Genomic DNA, 7,247 nt, shown 5'->3' with positions numbered 1-7,247 from the left:
ACAACAACAATCAAAAGCTGTAACATCATGAATAAAAATCCCTCTGAGGCAAACCAAATATAAACTATAAGCTTGGCCCGGGGATCGGCATGCTTGGTGTCTGAGGTGACGGGCATCACATCTCCAGCCCCCCCCCCCCCCCCCCCTGCATGTGTTTGACTGACAGACTGCCTGACTGTGACGGCCATCTGTCAGCAGACTCCCTGTTAGACAACAAGAGGCCCGGAGACTCCTCGAGGCCCGGGCGGAGCGCGGGGCTCGGCTGGCACTGCCCATTCACAAATATCTTTTGGGAGGACAGATGGTGCCGAGTTTTCTCCTCATGCATCTTTTCTTCCACCATCAACCATTGCTGCCGCTGCCTCCTCGGCGAGCTGGCACCCGCCTCTTTGCCCCCCCCCCCCCCCCCCCCCGGACGTTTTAGCAAAGCTTTATTTAGAAAAAAAAAAAACAGCCCAAATGAAAAGGGAATTCGGAGGCTTTCTTCAGGTACCGAACCGTCCAGCACAGATCCAGGCTCACTGGCCCGGGCACAAAAGGTTTCACATCTCTTCAGCTAAAACTGGCTCCGACCAGCTTCCCCTCCCCCTTAATCTTTGTTTAAAGTCTCCCCCCCCCCCCCCCCCCCCTCCCCAAAAAAAGATTCAACCAAGCAGATCAGTGTCCTCCCTGGCACGCTGCGACCGTACCGTGCAGGCTGGGAGGGCAAACGGAGGATAAGGAGCTGGAAGCCCCTTCCTGTGTTCAGGCTTATGGTGACAAATCCTGATTCATCTCCAATGACTTCTTAAACCTCATCAAAGCCTGCAGGACGCACTGACGGGTCCCTTATCAAAAACACCTCGCAAACCCACTGAAATATATTTCTAATTCTAGTACAGATTGTTGAGGTCTCCCTCTGACCCTCAGAACAGCATCGTGAAAGCTGGCACAGGACAATAAATGCACCATAGAGAAAAGAAAACGCTCTACTTTAAAGGTTAACGGGTGGAGATAAGGACATCCAGCTATGTCAGCAAATCAAATCCTCCATCTGCAAAAACACACCACCAACTTAAAAAGTGTGGAAGATCTGGCGGCACCTAGTGGTGAGGTTGCAGATCGCAACTAACTGAAACTTCTCCTGTGTGGCAACCACGTAAGAGAACGACGATGAGCGACGCGTGAAACACAAAGGGCCCTCTCTAGAGTCAGTGTTTGGTTTGTCCTCTCTGGGCTACTGTAGAAACATACCGAACTTCGTGAAGAGGAGCCGTAGATATAAATCGGCTCGCTCTAAAAAAAGGTAGCAAAAAGACGATTCTAATTACAGGTGACTTCACGTTTAACTTACTTATCAATATTATATTCCACAAAAACACGATGAACCTCAATTTTTGGACCCTCCTGTAGTGGTACCTCCTGTTTCTACATCACAACTGGCCAAACTCCCTCGGAGTGCCACGTGATATGATCGAAAGCTCCAGAACAGCTACCAGATGGACCTTATAGATAAGACTGTTTTCACTGACTCACTCAGAAATCTGTAAGAGGCTCATAAAGCACCCAGTAGTGAGATTGTTATCCATAAGTCTTAAGGCTTTAACATCGGGGGAGGGTTTTTTTGTGCAATGAAACCACAGAACAAGAATATTAAACAGCAAAAATGTTTTTTATTGGAACAAACAGCCAATCACGTTGTGCATAACGGACATATTCAAACTTACACTATAGTGCACAACGACATGGAGGCTCCATCTGATCAAAGACGGCAAACTTTATTACACCTTTCAACCTTTTTTCGACAAAGGCAGCACAGACCAGATCCACTCCTTCTGTTCTTACCTTTCACAATAAAAGCCCCAGGCACAAACACAGCGTAACTGTTTACCAGAAGGACATCAAATTGACTCAGAGCATTTCACTAAAAGGAAACTCAATAAAATATCTTACAGTAGCTTAGGCTATATAACGGTTTACCTCAGACAGGACTGTCAGACCACTGATCTGGATCAATGCGATCCTGGTAGTCGGTCCTTCGCCTGAGAATCTATTCAAACCTTTTATTGCAAAAGCGTTGCAACTGCATACTATGTCAGCTCCTGATTTGTTGTTAAATTCAAACACATTCAGACCAAAATCCACCGCTGCAACAAACTGGAAGCTGATTATGAGCTTTTAACTTTTGTTAAAGTAGCTCACTAGTTTACCTCTTCCTCATTTTAAACTGACAATAACCGACACTTGGAGACGGCATTTTAAACATATCATCACTTTTAAGTTGACACGTTGAATTTGTCCATCAGCTACAGATCAACATGATGATTCATCAGGAGTCTTTGTGTTTGTGCCACCTGATTAATGGAAGTCCAGTATTCTCTCTCTTTTAGCTCCGCTTTTGGTCTCCTCCTCCAAATATCTGACTCTTTAGCTGCTAAATGCTCCACAATGTTCACCAGCTGGTCTCTAACTGAGTCTGTCTGCTGTTTGCTGCTGAGCAGGTAGTGGTCAGAGGCCTTTTCTCTGAAAATGAGAGCGGTGAGAGTGAACCAGAACAGCACAGTTGTGGACTAAACAGACAAACAACTCACTATGAAGCCGAAAACACCTGAGTAGCAGCGAAGTGCGGCCAAACTATTAGTAGAAATAGTCACACCAAATCCAGCCAACAAACAGAAAGATGAGGCAGAACCCAAAACAGTGCGGTTTGCTCCATGCTGATGGACTCTACTTCTCTCTTGATTTATTCCCTCAGTAAACATTGTAAACATGAGTTTATGGTCTCAATCTCTAGTTTACAGTCTTCTTCAATACAGCATGATGTTCATTTAGTACATTATGGAACATTTAGAGTCAGACAGACCATAAAGCAGGGGATGAGTTAGGGGCGGGGCTTACTGTAATTGACGGCATCTCTGCGTCATGTTCATTGGTTGCAAAAACAACAACAGCCGTAATCCAAGATGGCGACGGCGAAATCGCCAAACTCAAGGCTTCAAAACGTCGGTCCACAAATCAATGGGTGACGTCACGATGACTACGTCTTATATAAAGTGATTGCTTTTTTTGGAGAAAAATTCTCATGAACAACATGTTTCGAAACAGTTCTGTCCACTGTTCTGAAAGTAGAATTTGTGATTCGATGCTAAAGATTTCAGTGAGCTTTCATTTGAGGACTCGTTGTGGCTTCAATGAAATGTGTCCGTAGCAAAGAGCATCAAAACGTTTCTGACCTTTATTTCATTATTTTTGGATCAAACAATTTCTGATTTAAACAATGATTTTGCCAATTTTCAGGCTGTTTTTGTCAAAGTTCTCATATAGCTCCTTTAACATTGGGAAACTTTGGCTTCTTTTGATAAATGAAAACATATATATTTATATTTCTTTAAAGCTTTAAAGCTAGGATTGAGTACGCTAGATTACAATACAAAAAACAGCACAGTGCTTCCAACTCTTTTCCAATGAAAGCAGCTAGCAGCACTGGCTCCAACTCTCTAAATGTAGGGAGAAACTCTCCAAGTGGTCAACACTTCAATCCCTTCAGGCCTCGCTCCAAAGCCCCCCCCCCCATAAAAAAAAATCATCATAATGAACGTTAACAAACGGTGACCAGCAACGAGTGAACAGGCAGCTCGTCCAATCATTACAATCAGGCCAAATGAAATCACTTTCCTTTTGTATTCATTGATTGCCGTTTCAACAAAAATATCAAAACTGTTTTTGAACATTACCGACCCTGACTTAAAGTCTAAGGTATTCAAAAAGTACTGAAAACACAGGATTCCAACAATCGGACTGGAGAGCAGACATGGTCTCAGATGTTAAATGAGCCAAACACGAGGAGGTTTACTTGCTCTTGAATACTCATGTCTGCGTACGAAGCTCCATCCCTGCTGGATGTTATTTTAAAAAGAAGAAGAAGAAGAAGAAGAAGAACTCTACTCCTTCACTTTCACCAACAGGCAGGTTGGAACAGACAACACCGTCCAAACTGATCAAACCAGGAAACAAGCTGCTTTCCACATCACAACAAGTCTCTTCCTGATCAGACACCTCGGGGCTCTTGCTGCTTAAATAACTTTACAGTCCCACAACTTAATGTCATTAAAACATCCATGCATTTCTCTCTCTGCTGCGTCACCTTAAATGTTCTATACAAGTCTTCAGGAGGGGAAATGAAACAGTCACGTATGAGTTCACAGTGTTTTGTAGTGATAGTATCTGTTTCTGAGAAAGGCATTATGGGATTACTGCTGCTGCTGCTGCTGCTGCTGTTGTTGCCAGATATGGAGCCTCTGACACCCTTAATAAGCCGGTCAGACTACCGTGTCCAAACTCCTCTTTTCATGCTCTGACAGCTCTGGGTTTTGGAGCCGATATCGTGACGCCCTGCGCCTCTCAAACATTTTAATCTGCGATCCCACAGACCCGGAGAGGAGCAGAGACGCTCATCACCAACGCAGAATAAACATTCATGAGACCAACTTGGTTTAAAACACGATTTGGACTCGTCTCCATTAATGTCTCCAAAGGCGCACGACACGTTACGCACCGCGGATTTATTTCCCGGAATAAAACAACAACAAACAAACAAATCGAATACAATACAAACACGCAGATTGCGCGAGGGCTTCTTTGGTTTGTTTGGGACAGCGAGCTCACTTCCCAGCTCACCTGCGCAGCCACCTTAAAGTTGGCGCAGCAAGTCAATAAAACCTCCACATATGAGGAGATTTAAGGCTTTCTGCGTCATGTGAGGACGAAACGTGGGTGATCGCACGTCTTACCTTGTTGGCAGAGGAGGATGAAAAGTGCAGCCGGGAGCAGCCAGCAGCGTGTAGTCTCCATGTTTGAGGTGGTGGTTGTTGTTGGTGGAGAAGCAAAAGCTCGTAGATGCGGTAAATAAACAAAACAGTGATGTTTTTGGAGAGGGGAGCAGGTCCCGGTCCGCCCGCAGCCCTCACAGCTCCATGTCCCTCCGCTCCTGCCTGGTCGCTCGGTCGGTTGTGGTCTCGCTGTCGCGTACGTGTGGTACAGATCCCGGATCCCGGTGCGCCGCTCCGCTCCGTCCGCTCTACTCCACACCGACTGACTGACTGAAGACGCGCCGCCAGACTGAAGCCGTGCACCGCCCACAGCCCGTAGCCTCACCGGCCTCACGTCCTCCACACACACACACACACACACACACACACACACACACACACACACACACACACACACACACACACACACACACACACACACACACACACACACACACACAACCACAGCTGACACATGACATGTTAGAGTTCTGTAAACGTCCCGTCATTACTCTTTTATTGATCTTTTCATTTATTTATTGCTTTTTTTTATCGAAGCAGGACCGACAGGAGGAGAAATACAACAATAGAGTCATTGTTAGAATTAGGAAGAGTTCAAGGAAGAGATGAAAGAAAGGAAGGAAAGGGAACACAAAGGAGATACGAGAACTTAATGAATAAATGGAAGTAAATGGAGAACATTTGAAAAAGAAAGAAAGAAGCCACCAAATACATTTGAATAAAAAACGATTTGATTCATCAAGTTAAGCTTCAATAAATACAGCATGACGGATCAAGTTGTAAGTGGTCCTAAAACTGATTATTAAACACTTTGAATCTCCGATCGTCGGCCTCCCATCTCTCGGTAGAAGAGGGCAGAGGTCACATTATCCTGTTAAAGGTACAACCCCTGTCTCTTCCAAATCACAAGAGTCGCCCCCTGATGGCCAGTAGACAGAATGCAGCTTTAAGACACCTGTGCTTCACTTTTCAGAACCAGAGGCGACCGCCTGATCCAAACCAAGACAGCAAACTTTAGTACTCCTTTCAACCTTGACAAAGGCAGCTGCAGACAAAGAACCTTTTTTTCCTCACCTTTCACAATAAAAGCCCTAGGCATATAATAACTGCAGGCCAGCATTTTTTGCGTTTTCCTGTTGTTTATTCATCCCGGTCCCCGGTGTGTAAAGGCCTTAAGCACTACATTACATTACATTACAGTCATTTATCAGACGCTTTTATCCAAAGCGACTTACAATAAGTGCATCAACATTGGTAATCAAAAGAACTACTAGTCATCAGAAGTCATAAGTCCATTTCCTTTTCCAAACAAGCATCTAAGAGCATGAAGCAGAGCATAACTCAGAGCCAAAGTACAGAAACAAGAGAAACAGTTAGTGCTATAAGTAATACGAATACAATAAGTGTAACAAGCTAGTATGAATACAATAAGTGGTGAGTGGAAGGCTCAGGGTAGCACTTCCTGAAGAGGTGGGTTTTCAGCCTGATGAAAGATGGGCAGCGACTCCGCTGTCCTGACGTCAGTGGGAAGTTCATTCCACCACTGTGGGGCCAGGACAGAAAACAGACGTGACCGGGTCGATCGGCCGCCAGGACCTCTGAGCGACGGGGCGACCGATCGCCCCGAGGCAGCAGAGAGAAGTGGTCGGGCGGGGGTGTAAGGCTTGATCGTGGCCTGGAGATAGGAAGGAGCTGTTCCTTTCACTGCCCTGTATTCTAGCACCAGAGTCTTAAACTGGATGAGCTCTTACAGGTAGCCAGTGTAGAGAACGGAGAAAGGAAGTTGTGTGGGAGAACTTGGGGCGATTGAACACCAGGCGAGCTGCGGCTTTCTGGACAAGCTCCAGAGGTCTGATGGCCGACGCCGGGACTCCGGCGAGTAGAGCGTGTCAGTAGTCCAGGCGGGAGATGACAAGAGCCTGGATGAGAACCTGCTCCGTCTCGTCATTCAGGAAGGGACGAATCCTCCTGATGTTGTAGAGCAGGAATCTGCAGGAACGTGTAACAGATGACAGGGTGTGTGTGTGTGTGTGTGTGTGTGTGTGTGTGTGTGTGTGTGTGTGTGTGTGTGTGTGTGTGTGTGGTGGAGTTCACAGGGCGGCCGACCTCCTGACCTCCTGAGAGACCCGTCTACCGCTCATTGAAATGGAGACCAAAACATCAGCGGTGAGGAATCACAGATGGCTCTGGGGAATGTGGAGCAAGTGTGTGAGAGAGTGGATTTTTATGTGAATAAGTGAATGTTTGGTTTACCAGATTATTTTACTACTCTTTGCATCTGACGTTTAAAAACTTCTGGACTTTCCTTCAGTGTCACAAGAGAAGATGGATGTCAGCGTCATCTCTGTGCAGAGAGAGGTCCCGGGTGTGTTTAGCGTAGCTTAGCACAAAGACTGGAAGCGGGGGGAAACTGCTAGCATATTCCCAGGAAACACCTGG

This window comes from Cebidichthys violaceus, unplaced genomic scaffold (assembly GCF_023349555.1).
Source record: "Cebidichthys violaceus isolate CVI_PGR_0920_01 unplaced genomic scaffold, fCebVio1.0.p SCAF_3, whole genome shotgun sequence".
NCBI classification, from domain to species: Eukaryota; Metazoa; Chordata; class Actinopteri; order Perciformes; family Stichaeidae; genus Cebidichthys; species Cebidichthys violaceus.
The sequence above is the reverse complement of the archived record's forward strand: the minus strand, read 5'-3'. Positions refer to the sequence as shown.